This window comes from Morus notabilis, unplaced genomic scaffold (assembly GCF_000414095.1).
Source record: "Morus notabilis unplaced genomic scaffold, ASM41409v2 Scaffold49, whole genome shotgun sequence".
In the NCBI taxonomy this organism is placed as follows: domain Eukaryota; kingdom Viridiplantae; phylum Streptophyta; class Magnoliopsida; order Rosales; family Moraceae; genus Morus; species Morus notabilis.
The window spans coordinates 407,338-417,168 of NW_010358054.1; the positions used below are offsets into that span (position 1 = coordinate 407,338).

General features: G+C 34.7%; 1 non-coding gene across 1 annotated transcript; it reads left to right on the top strand.

Annotated features, from left to right (window-relative positions):
* The first annotated feature begins 7,645 nt into the window (after window positions 1-7,645).
* Window positions 7,646-7,719, top strand: TRNAR-ACG. The gene has a single exon. It is a non-coding gene; the product is annotated as a tRNA-Arg (tRNA).
* The last annotated feature ends 2,112 nt before the right edge of the window (window positions 7,720-9,831 follow it).

Here is a 9,831-nt window from a genome sequence, read left to right on the forward strand (position 1 = left end):
CTTGAATTCCTTCTTCAATTTGCATTTGTCAATCTTGAATGTATTTACATTGTATTCTGTAAAATGCTTCTTGAGTTGATTTATAACAATAATTACGCTAAATACACAACTCAAAATAGAATCATTAGAGACATAATACATTGTGTTTGTGATCATCAAAACATGAGAATATTCAACCTTGGGCCAACATACTCCCACTGCATAGTAGATATCTAGTCTTGTACATATCAGGACATACATGAGGCTTCCCACGGCATATACATATGGGTATCGTCTCATATCTTCTTACTGTTGTGGAGTCTTTGCACACTGCTCCTTAGAAAGATGAATGCCATGCCTAGAAGGCAAATTTCCTTTCTTGGAGTTCTGCATCGAGAACCTAGACAACACTTTGCCTATATACGATGACTGTGATAACGCCAACAACTTTTTCTTGTGATCTCGAATAATCTTAATCCTAAGAACATAGCTTGCCTCTCCTAAATCTTTCATTTGGAATTGGTTTGCTAACCACTTCTTTACATCTATCATCAATCTCACATCATTCACAATGAGTAGGATATGATTGACGTAAATAACTAAGAAGACCACTTTTTCTTCTTTCTTGTACTTGTAGACACATGGTTCATCAACGTTTTGATCAAATCCATAAGACTTAATAGCCTCATCAAACATGATGTGCCATTATCTAGAAGCATTCTTCAATCTATAAATGGATCTCTGCAGCTTGCAAACTTTCTGCTTTTGGCCTTCCTCTATGTAACCCTTTGGCTGATCTATACAGAAGGTTTTCTCAAAGTAGCTATTCAAAGAAGCTGTCTTGACATCGATATGCCATATCTCATAGTCAAAATATGCTGCTATGGCCAGGAGTATCCGAATGGACGTAAGCATGGCTACCAGTGAGAAAGTTTTCTCCTAGTCAACTCCATCTTTTTGGGTATAACCCTTAGCCACTAGCTTTGCTTTTTAAGTCTCTACTCTTGCATCCGCTCCTCTCTTTCTCTTGAAGATCCACTTGCATCCAATGGGTTTTACCCCTTCGGGTAGGTCTACAAGTTGCCAGACTGAGTTAGAGTACATGGACTCCATCTCGAGTTTCATAGCTGCTTGCCATTCTTCCTTATTAGAATCATCCATCGCAGCCTTTAAGGTCGATAGATCCTCTTACCATCATCAGTAGTGACGATCTGTGCCTCCCCAGTATACCGACCGGGAAACCTGCTTACCCTCCCACTACGATGAGGTGCCATAGGAGTCTGATTAGGAACTGTGGTCTTATTTCTTTATGGTCTGACAACGCTAGCTGGTTGTGGTCCAATCTCATCGGAAAGTAATTCTTCTAGAACTACTTTCCTTCTGGGTTTGAAATCTATCATATAGTCACATTTCATAAACGTGGTATTTGTCGATACAAACACCTTTTGATCTGTCTCACTGTAGAACAATCCTCTTCTTGTGCCTTATGGGTATCCCACGAAGATGCATACCTCTGACCTTGGTTCCAACTTCCCAGTATTTTGCCTCAGCACGTGTGCTAGACACCCCATATGCGAATGTGTCTCAAACTAGCTTTTTGACCATTCCACAACTCTAAGGGTGTCTTAGGTACAGACTTAGATGATACCAAATTTAGTATGTACATTGTAATTCTGAGGGCATATCACCAGAGCGAAATAGGCAGTGAAAAATAACTCAACATTGATCTTAAGCAAAGTTCGATTTCTCCTTTCAACTACACCATCTTGTTGTGGTGTACCAGGTGCAGTCAATTGGGATACCACACCTTCTTCAATCAAGAAATCCTGAAACTCTTAGTCCAGGTATTCACCCCATCGATCTGATCGAACTGCCTTGATTGGTTTACCTAACTGTTTTTCAACTTCTGCTATGAATTCCTTAAACTTTCCAAAAGTTTTAGATTTCCGTTGCATTAGGTAAACATAACCATATCTCGAATAGTCGTTAATAAAAGTGACGAAGTATTCGTAACCTCCTCTAGCTTGTACGTTTAACGGTCCACATACATCCGAATGTATCAGCTGAAGCGGTTCTGTAGTCTTTTCTCCTTTCGCTGTGAAAAGGCCTCTTAATCCTTTTTCCTTCTAGACGGGATTCGCAGACTAGAAGCTCACCCACTTTTAGTTCGCGTAAAGGACCATCCTTTACCATTCTTTCAATCCTGTTTAGGTTAATATAACCAAGCCTAAGATGCCACAAATATATGTTATTTTCATGAAAGATCTTTTGCTTCGTATTCTTAGGTTCGGCAACTTTGAATATTTTAGTATTAAGATGTGAGTTAAGTATTGGTTTTGTACAATATAAACCATCATCCAAACGTCCAGAACAAATATTTAAACCACTTCGAGAAATATGAACAAATTTGTTATCAAAATAACTTTAAATAATTGTTCAAATAACTTAGCTACAAAAATTAAATATCTACGAATGTCTGGAATAAAAAAAACATTGTTCAAAACTAAAAATTTATTTTCTCTAAAATGAAGTCTAACTTATCCCACTGCTTTTGCCGAAACTCTTGCACCATTGCCCACTTTCATCGCGTAGTCCCCATCCGCTAGCTCAGTGTAAGAACTAAGACTCTGTAAAGAAAAAAAAATGATTAATTGCGCCCAAATCAACTATCTAGGCCGAGGTATCACCCTCTACTAAACATTTTTTTACCTTGTCCCTTTTTCTTCTTCAGCTCCTCGAGATACTTCTTACAGTTTCTCTTCCAGTGCCCTTCCCCATTGCAGTGGAAACATTTTCCTTCGGGTTTCTAGTCGGAGCTCTTCTTCTTTTCCTTCTTGTTCTTTCCTTTCTTCCTTTTTTCTTTGTTTTGGTTCTTCCTTTTATTTTTACCAGATCCTCCTGCAATAACAACATTTGCTTCTCCTCCTTTACCTTTGTTGGTGGATTCAAAGTTTTGTAGGTCATTCAAGAAATCAGTAAGGTTAAACCTTCTTTTGTTCATAACATAGTTGTTTTTAAACTCATGAAAATCAGGGGACAGGCTCTCCAAGATGATGCCAACTTGGGTGGCTTCATCAATTCTGCCACCATTGAGTTCTGCCTCATGGAGGTGATCAATCATGTTCAAAACATGTGCCTTGACCGATGTGCCTTTCTTCATATTGTCGTTCATGAAAGCCCTTATAGCATCTAGACGAACCTTCTCTGAAAAAGCGCCAAACATGGCTTTTAGAGACTCCATTACCTCATAAGCAGTCTCCATCTTCTCATGCTTCTTGCGAAGTACATCGCTCATACTGGCCAACATATAGCACTTTGCTTTGTTGTTAGCCTTGATCCATCGATCATAAGGCTCCCGGGCAGTTCTAGATGCGTTAACCGCAGGTTCTGGAGGACATTTCTTCACTAGGACAAATTTATAATCGTCTCAGACTAATAGTATGTTCATGTTACTTTTCCACTTTGTATAGTTATCACCATCCAGTTTTTCAGCCTAAGTAATGTAGTTATAGAATTTAAGATATTACTGAAAATAGAATATTCATCTAGTCAATTTATGTACATGAATATCAAGGCATGCTTGTTTTGGCGCAATTAAATATGACGCATGATGCACATGAAAATACATAGATCATGTTTTAATTTTAAGTGCCAACAACTAATCTAATTTACCACGAATATAATGCCGCCGTAGGGTAGGTCAAAATATTTTCAAATTGAATCGAGACCTTCTCAATGAATAAATATAATCAAAATATCTTATATTTTCATATTTATCAACTACCGTTATTTTGGTCAAAATATAATCAACAAATTTGATTATATTTTTATTAGTGTAACCCATTGTTTCAGATTCTACAGACTTAACTCCGGAGTGCCGCCATAAGGTAGGTCAAACCGGAAATACATCTTTGAATCTTATAGCTAGGAAGTCAACCTTGTTATTATTCCGAAAGAACACTTTCCGTAGGGAGTGCGGAATTGGTGCCACCGCGAAGCCCCTTTCGAATCTCACGGTGTTGAACTAACGATGGAGACCAGTGGGTCGTATTGTCATACAACCCTCTCCCACTCATTATTTTTCAAATATTTATTTTATTCAAAAAAAATCTCATGGTTTTTAAATCCCGAAAAATAAATAATTTATTTTTCATATATGTGAAATTCTAAAATTTAACTCATAAATTCAATTTCACATGTAACATTATTTTGCAGCTTAAATCAATTTAATCATATTAAATCGATTTTAGCGCATGGTTCTTATTTTATTTTATCTTTTAAAAACTCTTTTAAATAAATAAAATAAATAATAATAAATGCATGTGTATGCATGACATGTTATAAAACATATGAGTAGGCACACTATCTATATCGCATGTTATATACATGGACATATATTATACAATCATCAAATAAATATAAGTATAAAAATATGCAATTGGCTATTGAGGTGGATTTGATGGGGTCCCATGGAAAATATAATTATAACCATATTGAACGAATAATAATTACAACCACATCGAATAAATAAATAATTACAATAATTATTTTCTTCTATTACATCAACGAGTCTTCGATTCTTGAATTCTTCGTTCATTGGCTTTGTTCTTCTTCTTCGGGGTCCGAAACTCTTTTGAGTCTTTCGGCATGCAAAACGAGGGTTTTGGAAACCCTCAGACTGGTCGGAGTCATTTGGCCGCAGACTGGGAGTGCATTAGTCGTGTGTTGAGCGTGCCTTGCGTGGCTTCTGGGCAGATTTTAGGGCTGGTGGTCCGGGGCTTCATGGGTGTCTTCCGGGCTTCTTGTGCATGAAAATTTGAAACCTTAATCTACAAAAAAACCTAGAATTACAATAATTCTAATCCTCAATAAAATTACAAATAATTTTAATTAAACGAATTTAATGCGATCCATGAAACCATATAATTAACGACCAAATCCATCATCCATACACTCATCAACATGAATTAAATATAAACATCCATAAATGCAAGTGCCTACCCACAACATAAATACATAATTAAATATCACATATTTAATACATTAATTTTAATTATCAAATAATCAGAGCATAAATTAATATCGTCTATAGACCACTCTGATACTAATTGTTGGTTTTCGAATCGAATTCGGATACAGAAGCGTGTGAGTAGCGGATCGTATATAACAATAATTTTCACAAAACTTTTGAAATACTCTATAAATTATATTAATTTATGCACGAATAAATTTATCACATTAATTTATTTAATAAGAACCCGATTAAGAATTATACCTAGTAGCTGATTAGGATGATAACTTAAGTTCTTTGACCTCAAACATTCTTTGCTCTAATGCTAGTTAAAAAATCAATGTCTTCCTCGTCAATTCTTAGAATCCACAAAGATGTATGTGTGGGCACACTTGAGAAAAAATAGGATTGGCAAAACACTTAAATTTTCACGAACACCAACGCATGCACGACGTGAAATTTTTAGAGAAAATTTTTCTTTCCCAACTCTTGGTAAAACCGGCCACTCTTTAGAAAAATAGGAGCAAAAATTATATTTCACATTTTTCTATAATTCTCATATTTGTAGAGTAGTAGTCAAACTCCTAGAAGATATCTAATCTTTATCTCCAAGATAAAGCTGGTTAATTATCTCCCATTTGAATTTAGAACACAAATTTTCTCTTCCCTTTATCCATTTTGGCCGGCCACATTGAGGATCCTTATCCCTATGGTTGGCACCAAATACAGATTTAGAAGGAAGAGAAAATCATCATTTATCCTGCAGTCCAATTTTGACTCATATTCAAATTTCAATTTAAGTCAAACTTAAATCAATTGAATTTCAAATTGAACAACTTATCAAATAAGTTTAAATGGATAATTCTTGATGTGTTCACATTGTGTGTTCACACTATGTGCACACTGTGTGTTCACACTATGTGAACACCTTCACATAAGTGATCCAGAATTCAAATTTAAATTTAAATAATCACATTATTTAAATGATAATTAATTCTCAACTAATTATTCTCGAGTGTTTTATTTTAGAATTTCGTAATTCTAAAATTCTCATTTTTCCCTTTGTATCTTGTGGAATTGCAAAGACGATACAGCGACTAATGGACCTACAATTTCGAGCTCTAATAAAATTAATAATTAATCAAACACTTTAATTAATTAATTAATTCTATTAATTCTAATAGTTACTCCACTATAAACTTAGAATTGCACTCTTGTAATTATAGACATAAATTTCTTCTAAACTGTGAGATGTCCATTTGATATAGTCACTGCATATAGATCATTCCTCCATAAAAAATTCATAATTAGAGCTAGGTAAAATCTGTTAACCTCTCTAATTATATATTTATCCTTGAGTACCATTGATTCTCTAATGGATAGTGATTCATAAAACACATTCATGAACCAGAGCGCTCTTATTAATCCAAGTACTAAATCAACACTCAAGAGAATTATTTATCTGCTTTCTTAAGAATGAATGGATTCCATCTCGTATAATAACATTTACGGCTACATACTTCATCATATCTCCAAAATACAAGGAATATTATTCAGAATCTCAGAATTCGTACTGAGTATATCAAAAGACACAAATCTATAAATGGGAGTCTGCTTAGAACTCAGGATTAAGATCATTCTATATATGACCATTGCTAGACTCAATTAGAATTTTTATACTTAACGAAATTATCATAAATTCATATTGTGTCAGTGTCCCTGTTCTACATAATCTCATTATGCGTAATACACTCATTCAATATCTCGTCATATTAACAGTGCGGATAACACTGTTCCATTCTAAACAAGAATGACATGTATTAGTAATATTTTAATTAAAGATTTTGAACTTTAATTAAATTCATTACGAAAATTATTTTTGATTATTATCATTAAACATTATCTTCTCGCATATAACATTTATATACAATGTTTAAGGTCACTTAAATAATCATAAAATTTTCATTTGATATTCATAAAATATTCATAAATATATGCACATAAAATGATGAATAAACTCTTTAATTAAATAAATAATAATTATCCTATTATAGGTCATGCTTCTACGACATCATTCTTAACAAAAACTAACACAGATAAACATCAGATATTCGAGAGATATGCTCATCTCCCTAGATTAAAGCTCAAAATAACAACCAGTATCCAGCTACCCCTTTTCTGCCCGTTCTTCCCTTCTTATTCTCTTAGCAAATTTACTAACTTCTAGAATCGTAACTAACTGTCATCAATCCTCATGCTAACAAAATTCCATTCCCTCCCTCGAGACCCCAACTCAAACTAATACCCTTTTCATTCCTTTTTTTGGCGAATTACTCCCCTGCCCTTGCCCCTTGTTGCAGCACGCGCGAATTACCCCCTGCCCTTGCCCCTTATTGCGGCGTGCGTAGGTGAAATTTATAGGAGGCTTATCAAATAGACTCGGTGACAAAAACTTTTTTAGACAAACAAGTCAAAACGGACTTTGTGTGATCACGAATTGTTAGTTTATCAATCCATCTCAAAGTTTAAGCTGTTAGGACACCTCGGAACGCACCGTTCTTATATAGAGAGAGGCACTACATCTTCTTAACCGGGGAGAGGAAAGGTTCCTTTTTTTAGGGTACTCCTGGGAACAGATCCAGTGGAGACGGAGTGGGGCCTGTAGCTCAGAGGATTAGAGCACGTGGCTACGAACCATGGTGTCGGGGGTTCAAATCCCTCCTCGCCCACAACCGGCCAAAAAGGTAAGGACCTTTCCCTTTGAGGGTAGGAAAATCATGATCGGGATTGCGAATCCAAAGCTATGGAATTTGGGTGTGGGTCTTTTGTCGAAATGGAATGGCCCTACTCTTTCTTTATTTAACTTTAATGGCGTGCGCTTTAAATATAGTATGCCCATTCCGCATATTTTGTTTGTGTCAACAATAGTTTTTATATTTTAAAACTTCCTCTCACGTGTAGGCTAGACAATGGACAATCGTGCGGGTAAATTAATTAGAAAGCCCAACACGTGAATATTTAAGTCTAGGATATATTAAAGACCCAACACATGGTGACAATTTAACTGTGGATAAATAGTGCAATTACAGGGGTTTGAACTCAGGACCTCCCGCTCTGATATCATGTTAGTTTACCAATCCATCACAAAAACTTAAACTGTTAAAAGGTGTGCCAACAATAATTTTTATATTTTAACACGAACGACAACACCAACTCTGAAATACTCGCACCTTCTCAAACTACAGCATTGGGGTTTAGCTTCAACTTCCTTAACGGTAGGGCGCTCCATCTATAGACAGCCTTAGATGTGACTAGATTAATGCTCTTAGCCAACATCCCACACATCTGGTAATCACCTAGAGCCCTACTCGCTAGCTTCAAAGTTTCTCCAGTCGAACGACGCACTTGCTTATGAGCCATGCAATTCCGCCCCGTCCAAATAGCTCAAGCAATGACACAGAAGATCTCAAGGTCAGCACTAGACACATATATGTTGATCAAATTAAACACATAAATCATCAAACCGACCAGCCTTTAGCACTTTCAATTTCGACCAAAAGATGAAGGCAAGACGAGAGAGCATGCCAAATGGAATCTCTTTCTTCAAAACACCAAAAGCATCTTAAAAAAAAAAAAACAAGCAAGTGGAGATCATCTTCAATTTGAACTAAGTTTCAGATTAATTTTAACTTATTTTTTGTTTATAATTGTCGAAATTTTCGTTGATAATAAACATCATGCAAATTGGGATCACAATGGGAATGAGGAAGGCCCTCTATGGGGAAGGTATTAGATAGGTCATCCCAACAAGAGTACTTCGACTCCATCCCCATCTATTATTAGTCATAGGGATCAAGGCAGGGATGAGGATGACTTTGAGGAGCATACAGTGGCGGAGGGAGGTGAGGCCCCCGCGGACTTTTGGTTTTTTTATTTTTGGCCTATGGTTTTTCAAAAAGTTTTCATATATGCCCCTTATTCATAAAAACTTCAAATATATCTCTAAAAATCCAATCTCAACTTTCTTTTTGGTTTTCTGTTTATTGTTTTTTTTAGTCTTTTCCTATTAAATCTTATACTTTTCAATGTACTAAGTTGAATTACTTTTTTCTAATTTACTCTTACGAAAATATTTTTTCTTTGAAAATTGGTCCCTTCTTAAATTTTTTTTCATATAATCTTTATTATATCAAAAGAGAGGATCATAAAAAGTTTTAAAATGACTCATTAAAATAATAATGCTAAAATATGTCCCTAATTTACCTTTTTTTTTTCAAATAACTCTATCAATTGCTATATTCTATAAAACACATTTTCTCCAATTTTTCATTGTTGAAGTAGTAAATTTCCTCATCTACTATTTTTCACATACATATTATGTACCCCTAAATAAATCTTTTATCCAATTTTTCTTGCTAAAATCTTTATTACTCAAAAAATTTTGAATTTACGTATTAAAAGTTCAATAAATTGATCGACAATGTACGTGCAAGATAATATTCCAACTAGTTAATAAAATGTTAAAGCAAAAAAAAAAAAAAGAAAAGAAAAACTAATTAATAGTATTAGGAGTTGAGTTTGTTATTGTTTTTAACATTTTTAATATGTTTATTTTATGTCGTCTAAAACAAAATCGCATAGGAAAGCATTCTCCGCTCATATCTCATTACCATCCCATTGAGAGGCATGTTAATTTGGCTGATGATTTGGTAGAACCAAACTAGAAAAGTAACTTATGAACGTGCTATCCTTACAATCTAAATGTACAATAATAATATAAGCCATCTACTCACTAACTCCATTTCATTTAAAATTTTAATTAATAAAACTTAAAGGGAAAG